The sequence below is a fragment of the Amblyomma mixtum genome, chromosome 2 (assembly GCF_055824585.1).
Source record: "Amblyomma mixtum isolate Tamu chromosome 2, ASM5582458v1, whole genome shotgun sequence".
Taxonomy (NCBI): domain Eukaryota; kingdom Metazoa; phylum Arthropoda; class Arachnida; order Ixodida; family Ixodidae; genus Amblyomma; species Amblyomma mixtum.
The window spans coordinates 320,399,564-320,418,446 of NC_143013.1; the positions used below are offsets into that span (position 1 = coordinate 320,399,564).

At 47.4% G+C, this 18,883-nt stretch overlaps 1 protein-coding gene and 1 pseudogene across 2 annotated transcripts in view; one reads left to right on the forward strand and one right to left on the reverse strand.

The window, feature by feature from the left end:
• The window catches only part of LOC149365148 (dorsal-ventral patterning protein Sog-like), a 396,279-nt gene that overhangs the window by 52,220 nt on the left and 325,176 nt on the right, over positions 1-18,883 (reverse strand). The gene's annotated exons all lie outside the window — the stretch shown is intronic.
• LOC149365149 (uncharacterized) lies at positions 11,659-14,814 on the forward strand (annotated as a pseudogene).

Sequence of the window (18,883 nt, forward strand, 5' to 3'; positions counted from 1 at the left end):
AAGTAGACTACTTTGAAGGTGACTAGGTTTGGAACGCTCCAGTTATGCAAGTTGTTTTTCTACGGCCAAAGGTCGGATACTTTTCTAACAGACCTCGTATACGATATAGCTTCCGAACTCAGGCAGGACTGGGCGGATGTTTCCGCAACAAGCAAGCAGAACCTATGACACGAGTGAGGAAGAGGAGAGAAGAACAGCTAGGGGCTTTTAAGCATACACTACATCGACACCGAGAAAAAAGAGCATCCGCGGTGTCCTCGATGTATCTACTGACTTCTGAATTTAGCAACTACAATATGCACACTGTTTGTCTCTCTTGCTCCAGCTGGCTTAATTTTGTGCTACTAAACTTACGAAGTGCAAGTAATTGAAAGCACTTGGTATACAAGGCCAGATAATGCAGCCAGAAGCGTTCATGACAACGGCTCGGGGCTTGGAAAACCAAAGGACTGGGCGATAGAGGAGGAGAATACAACGCGCCGCAAGCGATTACAAGCGCATTATGACAGCAAAGAAAGCTAACAAAAAATGACGCGAAGACGGAAGCCGGTGCTTCCTGTCCCGACCGATGCGGTGATAGAGCTAGCCGAAAGGCAGACGACAGTGGAGCGAGGCAAAGTCAATATTATTGCTGCGTGACGGAGGATGCATGCGCCTCCGTACCGCTTGCATTCACTTTTTACTTCACTGTGACGCCTCGCCATTTTCGCCGACGTTTGCAGAGTGAGGAAGATAGCCCTACTGGCGCGTCCTGTCATGGTGGTTTTGTTTGGCCACAAAATACACTGTTCTCATTAGGACGTATACGCACGCCGCAGCAACATAGTTGCCTGAAAATAAAAAGCAATAATAAGTTCCCCGACAGGAAAAAATTGCCCTATTGATGAAGAAGACCGCATACATTAGCACAAGGGAAGTTCAAGAACGCAGCGCTAGACAAAAGAGCCAGGCTTAGCGCATAGCTATTAAAATGACCGTCTAACCCTGCATTCTGCTGTGGAACCGCCCTAAGGCGGCGCATTCCTCCGCCTTCTTCATGACCTCCTCCTCCCACACTCTGGGTTCTTCCCGTGGCAGCCACCTTCCGGTTCTGGTCATAACCTCCCTCCTCTCCCCTAAACGTGAAAATTGCGACTTCCCTCTTTTCACTCACTTGCCACCTGCCAAAAGTAAATAAGCTAAATTTATGAATTAATTAAAGGCCTTACGGATGACGCTGTAGATTCCACGGTAGAATGCGAGGCTGTACGGCTGCACCAGAGCTGTAACAACTTTCGGTGTAAAGTTACTGCCTAATAGGCAGCGGTATAGACTAAACATTCGGCGAAAGCCTCTACGATGATGATGACGATGATGATGAAGATGTCCTCAGGCCTAATGGCACATACCCACGGCGGGGGATTGGCCAGGCTGCTATCCCTCCCATTCTCCCCCTTCTCTTCTTTCTCTCTTCTCTCTATTTTCTCTTGTGGCTCGGCTCTTGGCTTGGCTTGTCTTTCAGATTTTTAGGACAACTGCAACTGAACCAGCAACTACAACGGCTTTCGGTTACGCGACGACACATGTTGAACTCCCATTAAGGCTCTCGTCGTAAAAGGAAAAATGCAAAACAGACAAGCACTTCTAGGACACTTATCTTGTGTGTTGTCCGCGGGGAATTCAGGCGACCGCGTAAGACCTTTTGCACCGACCTTAAAGGGACACTAGAGGGAACTATCAAACTAAGCACAACAGGCAGACAGGGACACTACGGAGTTTTAAACGCGATAGCGTAAAGGCTTCCGTTCTGCAGAAAATCCGGCACCTTTGGCGGTGCCATCGGCGTCAGCGTTGTGAGCTAAAAAGCAGGTGGCACACCTGCAACCTAGGTCACGTGACCTTGTGACGTCGTCACAACCTCCCAACCACGACAGGTGGCAGCTCTTACCATCGGATTGTGAGCAAACTGCCCACTCTGACAGGTGACAGTTAATGATTGGTCGCGAGAATGCTCTCCAGTGGCTGTGCTTGAAAAAGCCGCCTGTCGGTCGGAGGAGGGGCGCTTAACCTTAGCCGCTTAATCGCTTAACCGCTGCAGCACTGCGCGAGGCTTGCTATGAGAACTCCCCGCGATCTATGAATGCAAAGCGGAAAACGCCCAATTTCGCATATGTGCGCATGTAGGTACAACCTACGCAACAGAGCAGGAGAGTATTTGCATGGCAGGCTAGTCTAATGGTAACGTAATGTACACCTAAGGGTAGGTTAAGCCTTATGTGGTGTTGAGAGAAAGAACAGTATCCGTGTCTGCGAAAAAGGACCGCAGGCCAGTAAAGGCAGCCATAAACGCCATCGCGCCATACCCTTAAGGCGGAGCTTAAATGTCCCATCAAGTTTCTTTCTCTGCGGAAACGTGGCTGAATTGTGAAAATGACCATTTAAAATGCTTTCAAACCGGCCGGAAAAGGTAAGCACCATGACGCCTTTTCGGTGATTGCAATGGAGCTTTCCGACCAGTCAGAGGGGCCAATTCCAAAGACCGGAAATTCGGCCAGAAGCTGAAACTAGGCCGCCGGTAGAGTGAGTGGTCATGCGGCAAGGTAGCTGTGAGCCGCGTCTTTGCTAGAAAATGCACTGATGGCAGTGCGGGTGCGAAAAACTGTGGTTACACTTAGGGACACGAATGTATTAATAGGTATCCGCGGCTAAGATATAGAAAACTCAACAAACCATGTCCTTGGATAACACGAGATATCTAGCAGTTAAAACGCCCCGTGAAACGCTCGTTGAGAGAAAGCAGTGCAGCGGGTAACATCCTACCAGCCCTTCGTGCGGAACTCCGTTCAAAAATAAAGTCTTCACGGTATTATTATTATTTTTTTTGATGTCCTGATGAACAATTTTCTCACAAACGACGCCGAAAAGCTCTGCATGAATCTGTGTAGAACAAAAAGCCCGGTTAGCAAGGTTTGAGCCGCCAGGGGTTCGAATCCCAGTCGCGGCTATCTTTATTTATTTATTTATAGGTTAAGGTCGATGAATCGCCTTTTGCAGAGTTGCCGTGGTGAAGTAGAGCTTTCGCTCGAAGACGGTCAATGGGTCCAGCGAGCCTTATCTGCCAATGGGTGGAGAACCTAGTCCAGGGTCCCTACGGAGACTGCACCAGTTCTACTAGGCATCGCTGGCCTTTCAGGTGGACAGAGCCTCCTCGCACTGCTCCTGACGGGTTTTACATACTGGGGACCGCCTTGCTGTGTTGGCAGCCGCACGAGGAGTGCAGAGCGGACAGGCGGGGTGCTTAGCATGTGTAAACTAGGGTGAGTTATTGTTTGCAGCCGACTACGAGGAGCCCGATTGGAGGTGATGGTGCTTGGATGCGGTATACTTCTGAGATAATTTTCAGCATATCGCAAAGCATATCCGCCTTTCCAGTGCGCTGAAAACGTGGAAGACTGCGCCAGCATTGCACTGCACGAGTTGACGACGGGCATCTGCGTCAACCAGGAAACAAGTACTTCGCCATTTGGGAACGACCGCAGCCTTCATAAAGTAGATGAGCTCAGGTGAGAACGAAACCACTTCATAGGCTGCCCAGCTAGCAGAATGAAGAGTGAATGGCATTGAGAGCTTGAGATGCTGCATGCGTACAACGGCCACACGCAGCTTGAATGCACACCTTTTCAATAAGGAAAGGCGTCAGGCAGGGAGACACGATCTCGCCTATGCTATTCACTGCCTGTTTACAGAAGGTATTCCGGGGCCTGAAATGGGAACAGTTGGGGATAAGAGTTAATGAAGAATACCTAAGTAATCTGCGATTTGCTGATGACATTGCCTTGCTAAGTCACTCAGGACATGAACTGCAAAGCGTGATCAATGAATTAGACAGGCAGAGCAGAACGGTGGGGCTAAAAATTAACATGCAGAAAACCAAAGTAATATTCAATAGTCTAGCAAGAGAGCAGCAGTTCGCAATTGGTGGTGCGGTGCTAGAAGTAGTAAGGGAATATGTCTATTTAGAGCAGGTAGTGACAACTGATCCGGATCATGAGAGGGAAATAGCTAGAACAATAAGAATGGGGTCGAGCGCGTATGGCAGGTTCTCTCAAGTCATGAATGGTAGTTTACCAATATCCCTCAAGAGAAAAGTATACAACAGCTGTATCTTACAGGTACTCACCTATGAGGCAGAAACGTGGAGGCTAACAAAGAGGGTTCACCTTAAGTTAAGGACAACGCAGCGAGCTATGGAAAGAAAAATGGTAGGTGTAACGTTAAGAGATCGGAAGCGGCCGGAGTGGGTGAGAGAACAAACGCCGGTAAATGACATCCTAGTTGAAATCAAGAGGAAGAAGTGGGCTTGGGCAGGGCATGTAATGCGAAGGCAAGATAACCACTGGTCAGTCCTTAAGGTTAACGGAATGGGCACCAAAAGAAGGCAAGAGTAGCAGGGGGCGGCAGAAAGTTAGGTGGGCAGATGAGATTAAGAAATTTGCGGGAATACGGTGGCCACACCTGGCGAAGGACAAGGTTAATTGGAGAGATATGGCAGAGACCTTTGCCCTGCAGTGGGCGTAGTCAGGCTGATGATGATGATGATGAATAAGAGAAATCTTGGCTACTCTGGCTGTTCTGCTTTCCTCATATTTCGACGGTAACTGCCCACTGACGGCGAAATACCATTCCTCAGGAAAGCGCATAAATACGACACCAACCAAAGCAGTGCGAATTCAAAAGTGGTGGCAGCTTTTCGCTTTTACGCAACTTTCTGGCTTTCTAAAGCTTTGTTTCCGGTAAAAATGTCATATTTGCTATCACGTGACGCTAACCTATCAGTCTAGCCTGACTCAGAAGTCTCTTTTAGGGCCCCGTTAAGCAACATATTTTGCATTTCTTGCACCCTAAGGGCGATTACTGGAATGTCGCAAGCGCAAACACGAAGACAAATATGAAAACGGTGCATCGAAGAGACAACAGCTCCTGGCTCACGCTCGAGGTCGAAGCTGCTCGAGGTGAAAACAGCCAGGATGAGGCAACGGCAGGAAAACCGGAAAATAGCGTTGGCCAGACGCTTGCAACGAACATTATGCAAACGAGTGCTAAACCGATGTCGGCCGGTGATGGTGATTCGTGCATGCAATTAATGAAACTCACTGCTGGCGTTTTTTCCTGCTTTCGGACAGGTGTTTTCGCAGAGGGCAACGTAATTCCTCTAGATTAAACGATGGCGGATATGAATGAGGAAAGGAAATGCGACAGCAAACAGAACGCCGACGGCTGAAATAATACTATCACAGAATGCACTGAAGGAGCCGAATAACGGAAGCGCATTATTCCCGGTCCCTGCCAGTTATTCAAATTGAGAGAGCTGCTGCCAGCAGTTCTGCTTGCTGCTCAAGTCCACACAAAGGCGGCCGTATTTACTGGACGCGACTCGAAGCGAAGTGAGCGGTCACCAACCTTCAGAACCGCCGCCTGTGCCCGAGGACAGACTGGACAAAAAGGCTGTGCATCACTAATGTCCGGCTAAAAACGCGAAGAGGAGCCGCCGGGGTTTCTAGAACCACTGGGTGATCGTGTTCGTTGCAAGAACTAGAAATGTAAAGATGGAACACTTGCTCACATAGTGGTAGAAACGTACGGGCCTCTAAAAAACAAAAACAGACAGAACGGCACAGTAAGTAAACACGGCGCCGTACTCACGCAGTTTCCACTTCTTTTGGTGGCTGCTAAAGTGTGTCACGCGCATGCTAGCGCGTTATTAAAAGCAAACAGTCTTACGCAGCACGGCCACTACGCTACGCTGTTTCAATGAGATTCTGACTGCACGCAGGTTAAGTACAGTCTTTGTCGAAAGTAACCAGGCTGCACGTCTTGCTTCTAGCTCGTACAGTGCAGCCCTTACAGCTTCCCTAAAGATGAAATGGTCGTTAAAGGTAAGGACTGGGGGGGGGGGGGGGGGGGGGTTCTTAACTTACAACACGTTTTCATCTTTAGGAAAGCCACAAGGGCTCCACTATACAAGCTAGAAGCAAACCATGCAGCCTGGTTACTTTTGACAAAGACGGTACATACACAGGGCGCTTCTCTCGTTGACGCGGCTTTTACTGATGACCAATGGGGCTCTTTAATGATGCGTCTCCTCGCGTCCCTCGACATCGTGGCCGACAAAAAAGGCAAACAAAGAAAGCATAGGTGGGCGTCCACACGATGCGATGCGACAAACCTGCGTTAGCAGTGGTGGTCGTACGTTACGCTTTTATAACTTGGTTTCGTCATGGCTTTCTTGCTCCGCTCCTGGAGGCTTCACGCGCAGCCGTTTTGGGGGAGCGATACTGGAGGCTGGTGTGCCAGTCGGAGACGGGCATCTCCTAAGGGTCGCTAATCCAACAGGCGTCCAGCGTGACGAGCACCGGCGTGACAAGCTGCGTTGCCATGACGTCCTGCATTCTAACCAACCAACGCGCTTTCTCTCCCACTCATTCCTCTTATTCCGACATCGACGCCCTTTAGCGAGCCCTTAATCATTGTCTCTGTAAAAATAGTAAAAAACTACTGCGTAAGACTACTGCGTAAGGGGGTGGGGTGAGGTTGACTGGGTGCCACATGATGGCGCTAGGCCTGCACTCCAAGCACGGAGGAAATTTACCGCAAACGTACATACGCCTCAGTACATACTCGAATATACATTTCTGAGACATCTCTGCATTGACCAGACTCGCCTTTATTCGAAGTCATTTCGCCTATTCACCGGCGGCGCTCCCTGCCTCGGCAGATGGAATTCAATAATGCACATACAAAAAAATGGCGGGGGTCACAGCTTTTGAGGACGCTGCCTTTAACGTTAGAGGCGAGGCTTGCGGAATAGACGGCGGCAGTACCAGTTAAAGCACCTATTTGAAAGCTGTAGAGTAAATTTAGCTGAAATTCAGGAGACTAAACTGGGTACGGATGAGGATACAGAAACTGCTCTCGAGATGTTTCTAGCACGATATAATATTACCATCAGCCAAGCCATTCAGAAGGCTTGTCTGGAGGGTGCAGGTTTTTTTTGAGCCATACACTAGACATGACTGACCTGTCGTATTGCACTGATGATGAGGTTCGGCTGATATGTCGTGACTTCGCCATTTCAGGTCAGCAGTGGCGAGTTATTTTTGTGTATACACCTGTACAGCAGCAAGATGGAAAAGTGTTTTTCTTGTCATTGGCAAACCTCGTGCGCACGGATCGGGAAATTTTACCGCTGGGAGATTTCAATTGTATATGTAACCACGAGGATCGGTCGGTACATCACGGACGTTGTCACCCCAGTTCTGCTGTTCTCACCGACTTAGCTTGTGAGCGCAACCTTGTTGACACTGGCCGACTGAAAAGTGACAGTATACATTTCACGCATTTTCAATCCTGTTCGAATGCTCGACCTGACAGGATATACGTTTCTGCTGGCACATTGCCTACTCTGCATGGATACTGGGTGAGGTTGATATTTTTTAACGACCACTGCATGGTGTCCGTTCAGGAAGGTACACTCGGCACCTTCTCCAACCACGGTGGGAGCTATGGAAGCTAAATAATTCCCTCCTCTCAAATGAAATTTTTCAGCGCACTGTAGCTCCTTGCTCCAAAGATACGTGGGCACGTGCAGATCTCTCTGCCTGAACGAATTGCATGAGTTGGAAAGAATTGCTCCGGGATCGTATCTTGATGATATCTACAATATTAAAGCGCAGTTACAACAGTTTAGCGTAGAAAAATATCACGATGCCTTGATTAGGCCGCGAACACGGAGGTTCGTTAGTGAACAACCGACTCGCCGCACGTTTAATGATGAAAGACAGGCTGCTCTTTCTGAGGAGGTTTTAGAAACTCGTTTCGGTGGTGTTACGTACGCTGACACGCGAGGTATTTTTGGAGCTTTCTTTAACTGTTATATGCGGCTCTTTGGTGGCAGCAGTAACCCAATCAGTGGGCCCAATTTCTGCCACCTAAAGGAAGCATTTCCTTGTCTTGAATATGAGCAGCGTGCAGCGTGATCTATTACTTTGGGCCATTCCTACTCTACAGGGTCAGAAGTCCCCTGGCCCGGAAAGTCTAAGTAATGAGTTTTATAAAGTTTTTATGCCTAACTTAGCACCTACCTCGTTGGAAGTTTTCAGTGCAGCTAACGACATGGGCATTTTGCCTGCGAAGTTCTACACTGGTCCCCGAAGAGCACAGGCGCAGATCGGTTCAAAACAGTTCAAGGGTATCGTCCAGTATCCTTATGCAATGTGGATTATACGATATTTACGAAGGTTCTTTCTTCGCGACTGTAGCTTGTGGCATTAGATTTATTAGGGCCACATCAAGTTTGCGGAATCATAGACCATAGTATTCCAAACCATATCCATATCGCACGTTCCGTGTTAGAGAGTGTCAGATGTGTTCAGTCAAGTGGCTGTTATTCATCTGGCAAAAGCTTTTGAGAAGCTGCGTCATAATTTTTTGTTTGTTTTATTAGAGAGTGCAAATATTGGTGATGTCTTGCTTTTGGAAGGAATGCCACGAACGAGGCATTTTGGCGGCAGCGGCGGCAGAGCGAGGACGCCCCCCTAATCTGATCTTGCTTCGCTTTCCAGGCCGGAATTTCAAGCCTTCTCACGCAAGAATCGCGTAATCCTGCGTGGTCTGTTTTCAAGACTGACGTCACACCTGACGTAACACCTGCGTACCCTTGCTGTGCTCCTGGTGGCTGTAATTCACGAACGAGGCATTTTGGCGGCAGCGGCGGCAGAGCGAGGACGCCCCCCTAATCTGATCTTGCTTCGCTTTCCAGGTCCGTGCACTAAGCCTGCTGCCGGTCTTGGCTCTACTCCTTGCGTTGACTTCGTGGGGCGTCGTCCACTCACCACCGTTTCGTCTTTCGCCTTTCCCAGGCCGGAATTTCAAGCCTTCTCACGCAAGAATCGCGTAATCCTGCGTGGTCTGTTTTCAAGACTGACGTCACACCTGACGTAACACCTGCGTACCCTTGCTGTGCTCCTGGTGGCTGTAATTCACGAACGAGGCATTTTGGCGGCAGCGGCGGCAGAGCGAGGACGCCCCCCTAATCTGATCTTGCTTCGCTTTCCAGGTTGGTGCTGAATAACATTTTTTGGTTTATTTTGTCTCCTGTATTTCCTTCCCGCACTGCCACCGCTGCTGCCACACTGCTTGTGTTCTTTGTTCGTTTTTATGCTGCGCCGAAATGTCTTCTGTATGCCCATCTTGTGACGAAGCCATACCAGCGGATGACCAGGCCCTGCTGTGCGCCGAATGTAAGTGCAGCTATCACCTTGGTACTTGCTCGGGCTGGTCGGAGGCGACTTTTAGATCTAAAGGTGAAGCCGGTCGCAAATTGTGGCGTTGTGTGCCTTGCCGCAACTCGAAGCTAAAATCTGGTGGGAAGGGTTCCGTTGATGTAGAACTCGCTGCAAGCCTCATTGATATTGTTCAGAAGTTGGACGCGCTCGCGTGTTTGCCGTCTCAAGTCGAGGAAGTAAGGGCATCCATAGAAATGATGTCAGCCAAATATGATGCCATCCTAGAGAAACAGGAGCAGCAAGACAAGGAAATAGGTAGCCTTAAAAAGCGCGTCCAGAAGCTAGAAGAGCAAAGCTGCGATAGCAGCACCGTTGACCAACTGAAACTGTCTGTAAATGAGCTAGAGCTATATAGCAGGAAGCACAACATCGAAGTTCACGGAATTCCCGTTTCCCCTGAAGAAGACTTGCTAGCTAAATTGAACAATGTCGCTGAAACGATCAAACTGCAAGAACTGAAATCGAGTGACATAGATAATGTTCACCGTCTCCCTGCTAAACCGGGGAAAGTACCCACGATTCTTGTACGTTTCTCACACCAAGCGCTTCGCGACAAGTGGCTCGCAGGCCGTATAGCTTTGAGAAAGGCCAACTCTTCTGTTTCCATATCGGAAAACCTGACGAAGTACAACAGAAACCTTCTGCAGTTGAGCCGGGACTGGGCAGCAGCAAACGGCTATCGCTTCGCGTGGCATGCCGGTGGTCGCGTACTTATTAGAAAGGAGGAAGGGGAGACTGCTATTGTCATTCGTAGCCCGGAGGATTTCGCTAAACTTGTGAACGCGTGATGTGTACACCACTTTGATGTTTGTTCAGTTATTTTTTGTTATATTTTTCAATGCTTCATTTTCTGCAAAGTCCAGTCTGTTCATCGGAGCTGGCTTTCCATTGCAAAACTTCGCAGCAATGTTTGAACTTTGCTCATTTTAATCTGCGTTCAGGCAGAGGGAAGCAAGACGACATTGAGTGTTTTCTTGCTGAAGTGAATTTGACGATTCACGTTCTATTGTTCACAGAAACATGGTTTTGTACTGAGGACGAGACATTTAGTATCCCAGCTTATAAGAGTTACTGTCTGAACCGCCAGGGTAAACGAGGAGGTGGCGTATCGCTGTTGATCTTAAAAGATATGGAATGTGAACTGCTGGATGAATTTTGTTGTGTAAACGCCCATTATGAGGTACTTACACTTAAATTCCGTTCATATGTGTTTACTGTCTGTTACCGTCCTCCATCTGGCGATACGAGTGTTTTCCTTTCTTTCCTGGATTCCCTTCTTGAGTATGTAAACCAACATAAGTATAATATCGTTCTTGGTGGTGACCTAAACATTAATCTTTTATCGAACAGCACGGTGAGGCATGAATTAGATTTACTGTTAAATGTTCACTGTTGTCTGAATGCTGTGAATGCGCCAACGAGAGTAACGAGTGAATCAGAAACATTACTAGATGTTTTCGTTACAAATATAAATCCAGCTCATCTAACATCCGCAGTAATCAGTTTACAAATTAGCGATCATCTACCCATTTTCCTATCTGTGAACCATACTCTTAATATCAAGAGAAGGCCGAAAGAATATTCTTACAGGGATATTAATCCTTCTACACTTTCCAACTTTCGTGAACATATAGCCGGCGCGGATTGGAGTGATGTTTTTTCTGAACGAAATCCCGAGGTAGCGTATGGTAAATTTATTACGATATTTCAAGAAATATATTCTACCTGCTTTCCACACAAAGTACACAATCCCCCCCGGCAGGCTCGCAAACCGTGGGTCAGTCATCAGTTGCTTAAACGGATAAAAAAACGTGACAAACTGTACAGCAATTTTTTGAAAACCAAATGTCCTGACGCATTGAAAACCTTCAAATCATTCAGGAATAAGGTGACAAAGGAGCTTCGAGTCGCGAAAAAACTGTATTATGAGAACCTGTTTCTCTCGTCGAGAAATAGTTGCCAGGCGACCTGGAAGAAATTAAGCTCAATCATAGGGCGTACGCCAGAACCGTTCACCAAAATTACTCTTCACGGAGTAGATTGTGAGGGACCCGAACTGGCGAACGCATTTAATGACTTTTTTATTTCCATAGCTGAACCCTCCTCATCTTGCGAAGACTTGCCGCTCAATTATTCTCGCAATAACTCTACTGTTTTTTTAAATCCTGTTTCAGACGACGAGGTGGTCGCGGCTTTCAACAGCCTTAATAACAGCAAATCTGTAGATAGTACAGGCATTCAGATAAAGCCAGTTAAATTTGTTATTCATGGTATATCAAGCTGTTTGACACATATTTTTAATACATGCATCTCAGAAGGGGTATTTCCACGCAGCATGCAGTCTGCAAAGGTGATAGTATTGTTTAAAAAAGGCGATAAAAACGACCTTGCTAACTATCGCCCAATCTCTATCTTGCCTACCTTCTCAAAAGGTTTCGAAAAATTAATTCTCACGCGTCTTACATCCTTCATCGACCGTCACAATATTTTAAACCCCGCTCAGTTTGGTTTCAGGAAAAACAGATCAACTGAGCTTGCCCTTCTCACGCAAAAAGAGTATATTTTAGAGAATTTTGAAGAAAAGAAACTAGTGCTAGGAGTCTTTTTAGATTTCTCGAAAGCTTTCGACAGCATTAATCACAAAACGTTACTCAATAAACTAGACCGCTATGGTATACGTGGCACAGCCTACTCCCTTATATCTTCTTACTTATCCAGTAGAACACAGTATGTTGAAATAAATGGTTTTTCCTCTGCAGTGCAGCCCGTCATCTCAGGAGTTCCACAAGGAAGTCTTTTAGGCCCTCTTCTTTTTATTCTTTACATTAATGATATTGTCAGCATAGATCCATCTGCAAAATACATTATTTACGCCGACGATACCAGTCTGTTTTTCTCTGGTCATTCAGGTATTGATCTATCGAGCCGTGCTAACACGACCTTAGGCAAAATTGATCAATGGGCATCTAAGAACAGTTTAAAACTTAATGTAAATAAAACAAAAGCTGTACTCTTCCACCCCAAAAACAGATTATTCGAGTTATCCCCACTCATACTCAACGACAGTCAAATAGAAGTTAGCAAATCTGTCAAAACGTTAGGCGTCTATTTTTCAGACAATATGTCATGGGATGCCCATGTAGAATACTTAGCCACAAAGCTCTCACGCACTATAGGTTCCATACGTCGACATCTTTCAGTATTTCCTCTCTCGATTAATATTCTCCTATACAATGCACTTTTTTCCTCTATTTTAAACTATTGCTCACTAGTGTGGGCAACCACAACTGGAGAAAATATCACTAAGTTATTACTGCTGCAAAAAAGAGCAATCAGACTAATTTCTAAAGCTCCTTTCACCGCACACACAGGGCCATTATTTGAGCAACTAAAAATTGTTAAAATGACATCCTTGTATAACTACAGACTTTCCCTACTTTATAGACTAGGCATCACCAAGAAGGACGACACGCTAACATTACTAGCGGTGCTTCAACAACACATCAATACACATAACATCCGAAATCCAGAACGTTGGCATATCACTGGCTGTCGCACAAACTACGGCAAGCAGATGCTTCGTTATAGGCTTCCTGTTTTACTCAATCAGCACTCACGCAATAGTCGGAAAGATTTTACAGTTGTTTCCCTGAAACAATTCCGTCAAATGTTTTTGTGAACAGTTTGTCCATGTCCTCATTTAGTGCTATGTACATGATGTACTTTGATTTTTCTTTTTGTGCTTTTTAACTCAAATTTCTTTCAATTTTGATTTATTGATGTAAAAATTCAATCAGTTCATTTATCCTGCGCTGCCAAATGCCGTCAGAAAGGGGGCAGTCACCCCGTCAAGCTGCTCTCTGAAGCAGCTTTTTCGTGGCTGCTCCTTTCCTTTGTAAAAGAGGAAAAATAAACTATTATTATTATTATTATTATTATTATTATTATTAAAGGCATAGAGCTATGTTATAAAGCGGCCACTACAAAACTGATAGTTAATCAAGGGTTCACCAAACCTATTCCACGTAAAACATCTGTTCGCCAGGGCTGGCCGCTATCGCCTTTGTGAGCCCCATGTCGCAGTATCATCAAGAACACAAAAATTCATGGATTCTCACCAACGTAATGTGTGATTAAGATTTGAGCTTATGCTGATGATGATGCCCTTTTCTGCTCTGACAAAAAGAGAGTGCTCGAGGTTTCGCGTGTAACTGAGCTCTTTGTGATAGTTCGAAGGAGTCTATTAACCCTGATAAATCAAAGGGATTCTGGGTAGGTCACTGGGGTACAAAACCAAGCTTTTTGGGCGGAATCAGGTGGGACTCCGAAGACTTAGAGTATTTGGGGGCTCCCTAGCATCAGTATCGTAATAATGGGCCTCTGTGGGATTCTCAGATCTCGTTAGTTAGGCGACCAACACAAGCTTGGATGAGCAGGGAGCTGTCTCTATTTGCACGAGCACAAGTTTGCAATATCTTCTTGGTTTCGAAGCTTTTCTATGCCATGCAGGTGTTACATTGTGCAAGAAAAAAAGTACAGGCAATGCATATAATTTTTGCGACTTTTGTGTGGAGCTCTCAATGGGAGCCTATGCGTCGAGGCAATTGCTTCTCCCTCTGGAGGCTGGTGGAGTTGGTCTTCAGCACTTTTTTGTTCATCAGCTTGTTTCCAGGTTTTTCTTCTTTTAAACAGGACTCCACCACTTCCTCCTAGCTGTGTTGAACAGACGATTAAGTGCGCATTTGCGTATTCTATTTGCGCTTACTGGTCATAGGAGTGAGGGGCCTTTGTGGGGTTTTCTTAAAGAAGCCGCCGACACATTCCATTTCCTCACTGTACGGTTTTCCTTAGAATTCCTATACAGCCTACCCAGAAGGCAGATGACACAAGTTCTGATTGAGCCGTTGTTTCCTATACCGATGTATTGGCAGCCTTACCTCTCCATTCTAGACAACAGTGTATTAAAGAGGCTGCAACGGATGTGTGTTCAAGCGCCCGCAAAGACTTTCTTTTTTCAACTTCACGCGTCAATCTTACCTGTCAAAACGTGGCTTCGTGGAAAAGGAACTTTCGTTCCATGGCCTGTGAACTGTCGCTTGTGTCAGCAGCCAGAAACTATTGATCACTGCTTTGTGTTTTGTCGTGATGCCGTGTATTTTTTTGGGACATTCTTCAATGGTCTCTCAAAAAGGACATTGAGATCACGCCCTATACTATTAGATTTTCGCCAACAATGGAAAGTTCTAAGGTTCCATGTGGTCGTTTGGTGCTAATAGGACTGTTTAGCCTGTGGAAGAACCGCACGGCAGATCGCCACGCAAAGCGGCCACGTTCATCGAAGTCTATGATCAGAGAGCAGTGTCCTATGGTGCAGGGTGTATACGTATGCTGCGCAGGACCGACCTCCTGCCTGGCTCCATTTCCCCGATGCATGCGTGTGTCTCCCGGAATTTTCATGTGCGAGAAATGTGTGAGCAGAATGTTGGTATGATTCTATATGGCGGTTTGCGCGTCGCGACCTGGTGAAGCCGGACCTGAAGCTTGTCAGGATGGCTGTACTTCTATGCAATATAAAAAAAGAAAAAGAAGAACCGTCGTGGTGGGATGGAAGCGGTCCCGTCTCGCACGCCGGAGTCCCGGGTTCGATTCTTACATACGCCACCGTTTTCTTTTCATTATTTTTATTCAGTTCGTACGGACACGCTCTGTCTACAGCTTCTGTCCACAACTTCCGCCCATAGCGTCCGGTGACGACACTCATTAGCCAAGAGATGCTTCCGCATTACAAGAAGCGCCAACTAATAGAAGATCCCAAAGCGACCAGCGACCTCCGCACACGTTGTGGCTAAGCGCTCAAATATTGATCCACGCAAATGGACCGTGGGGGAACGTGCAATCAGCGACAGCCCGGGCAGCAAAGCACGCACTCGGGCACAGCGAAGGAAGCGCGACGCTGGGACGCAAATATCGTCCTACACGCAGGCTGGGAAGATGATGTATCAAACGCATTAAGCATCCGGTTTTCCGTCATTCTACCGGCGGCTGAATACATTTTCGGCCCTTCGTAAACTTGGTTACGTATGCAACGACTCTCAAGTTATTATATCTGCATTATTACGAGCAGCCCTCAGTAAACTACTAAATAAAGTATGACTAACAAAAATTTACGATCTAGAACGGGGACATTTTCGGCCCTTCGTAAATTTGGTTACGTATGCAACGACTCTCAAGTTATTATCTGCATTATTACGAGCAGCCCTCAGTAAACTACTAAATAAAGTATGACTAACAAAAATTTACGATCTAGAACGGGGACACCGCGGAACAGTTTAAACGAGGTGTTGTCCTTGGTTGGGGTTTCTTCGGTGCGCATAGCTCGTACAGGCACCACGCACTGCGCTGCCGCATTCGCAAAGCACGCAAGAGCACAGTTTCTTTGTTAGCGCGGTTTTTAGACAATGCAAGAGCACCGCTCTGCTGCAGGTGCTCTTGGTTCGGGGACGTCCATGGCAGCCAACCACAGCATAAGCGAGTCGACGGAGACTAGAAAGACATCGGCAATATCCTGCAGCGAGCAGCTGTGGCAACGTCGCCGTAAAGCGTTGTTTGCTCCTCGGCCCACGAGTCGTAGCCACTTTTCGTACACATCCACAACGACCAGAAATGCACCAGTTTCCCGAGGCAGAGCAGTCGCAATGCCGGCAGTGTCCACACAGTCAGAAGACATCAACAGAGCCTGGCGGCGGGTCGGGGCTGAGCAATAGAGCCTCCCAATGATCAGAGTCGGTAATGAATCGACTCGCGGGTAGGGACTGCGGGCAGTTCCAGATCATATGATTTAGATCGGCTTTCGCATCACAATTTTCGCATTTGTCTGAGTATATTCCTTACGAATAGAAGCTACACAATTGGGGATTTGGATAGGTGTTAGTTTGAAGTTTACGCCAGGCTTTGGCCTGTTGTTTGGAGAGCGTTTTATCTGCTGGGGGGGGGGGGGGGGGGGGAATCTGAGTCTTGCAAGCCTGCAGTGCTGCAGGATTTCTCTGTAAGAAAACAACCTGTCCTTGCCGGAGTGTAGGGCAGGTGGGCTGCACGACCCAGCTCGGCGGGACAGTTCTCGAGCTAGGTTATGAGCCGCCTCATTACCAGCAAGGGAGGCATGAGCAGGCGTCCAGATTAGGCGAATGCGCCGCGTGGGCTGATAATTTAGCACAATCCGTGCTGCTTGTGGAGAGATTCTTCCAAACGTGTAGTTACGTATTGCCAATTTTGAGTCGCTGACAATGGTTTCTGCCGAGGATCCCGCAATGGCTAGAGCAATGGCTGTTTCTTCTCCAACATGTGTGTGCTTAGTGCGTATATTGCCCCCAGTTATGAGTGTACCACATTCCGTGGTGACCACAGCTAACATCTTGTCAGCCGAAGAATCTGCTGCATCAACATATACCACAGAGGTATCATTAAGGAAGCGTTTGCCTAATGATTTGGCTCTCTCTGCACGACGTTCAGCGTGGAAATCGGGGTGCATGTTCCGAGGTAGTGGAGGAATGACCAGAAGCTGGCGTATATGTTTGGGAAGGTCAGTTGTTGGTCCGCCTTGTCGTTCGTATGTTATGCCTAGTGTGGACAGAATGTGTCTGCCAGTTGGTGTGGCCGTTAGTCGTTCGTACTGCGAGACGGTTACCGCTTCAATAATCTCACTTAGGGTGTTATGAAGACCGAGACCTAACGCAACAGGTGCCCTACAGGAGGGCTTCGGATTAATTCGACCTCCTGGGGCCCTTTAACTGCAGTAAATAACGTACAGGTGTCTTCTGTATTTCGTCTGCCGCTGTGGCAGGGATTTGACTCCGCGCCCTTGGGTTCAGCAGGCGAACGCCGTAAACACTAAGCGACAGCGACAGATTAACTGAATTTTCTCGGAAAACCGCATCAGCCCCCTTTTATAGGTTCAGCAGGCGAACCCTGTAAACACTAAGCCACCGCGACAGATTAACTAAATTTTCTCGAAAAACCGCATCAGCCCCCTTTTATAGGTTTAGCAGGCGAACCCTGTAAATACTAAGCCACCGCAACAGATTAACTAAATTTTCTCGAAAAACCGCATCAGCCCCCTTTTATAGGTTTAGCAGGCGAACCCTGTAAATACTAAGCCACCGCGACAGATTAACTAAATTTTCTCGAAAAACCGCATCAGCCCCCTTTTATAGGTTCAGCAGGCGAACCCTGTAAAGACTAAGCCACCGCGACAGATTAACTAAATTTTCTCGAAAAACCGCATCAGCCCCCTTTTATAGGTTCAGCAGGCGAACCCTGTAAACACTAAGCCACCGCGACAGATTAACTAAATTTTCTCGAAAAACCGCATCAGCCCCCTTTTATAGGTTCAGCAGGCGAACCCTGTAAACACTAAGCCACCGCGACAGATTAACTAAATTTTCTCGAAAAACCGCATCAGCCCCCTTTTGTACGCCACGGAAATGCACATAACAACGCGTGCGCAAGAACCCTGCGCCTAACATTGGCGCGCAATAACAACCTTCATTACTGCGTGCCACGACCGCAGAGTTAGAAAAGGCAAAGGAATGGTGTGCAAGAAGCGAAGAAATCCGCGGAGTGCCGAGAGTTCCGGACGAGGGCCCACACAGCAGGCAGTTCACGGCGCGCGCCACAAGCCTAAATACGCGCCCTTTCACGATGCGACCTCGTGCTACCACTGACATTAACGTCGGCGCGAGTCTCCTTTCATCCTTTGTTCTCTCTCTCCCTGCGCGCAAACTTAGTGCGCAGGAAAAGGCGGGGAATGCGGGCGGAGAGGAAAAGAAATACAAGAACGTGCTTCGGAAGCGAATGAAGGATATATAATGGAGGAGCTGCGGACGCAGCGAATTCCGATTTAATGAGAGCTGCTGCCGGGGCTGCGCTCCGCATGGCACCCGCGTAAAAGGACGACGCTGCTGCGCGCAGGCCGTAGAAAGACTCGAAGAGTGCCTTTACAGGCGCCGACATATACGCGACATATACGGGTGTGCGCAGAGAAGAAGACAGAAACAGAAGGTGCCACGGCCTTGCGGTAATCATCGTCAGCCTGACTGCGTCCACTGCAGGACAAAGGCTCCTCCCATCTCTCTCCGATAGACCCTGCCCTGTGCCAGCTGCGGCCACCCTATCCTTTCTTACTCGCCCAGTTTTGGAGTATGCCTCCTCCGTTTGGAGCCCTCACGAAATTAACTTGCGATACAAGCTCGAAAAAATTCAGGGGGCACTTTGGCTCTCTAAAGTGCTACAATGCGAAAGCCATTCCTGACGCACTGTTTGGCACTGACTGCGAGACTGTTTGTGCTGTACTAGTGCTACATTTGACTACACACTTCGACTATACATTACAACAAAACTTTGACTGCGGACTTTGACTGCTTCTTTAGCACTACTCTCTCCCTCTCTGCTTAGATGAGTTCGGTTGCATCTATATTTCTGTTCGCAGTAATGAGGTATGTAATGTGGTCCCCCACAGACGTCTTACGCCCCCTGTCGGAGCGGACGACAACTATTTTGTTAGT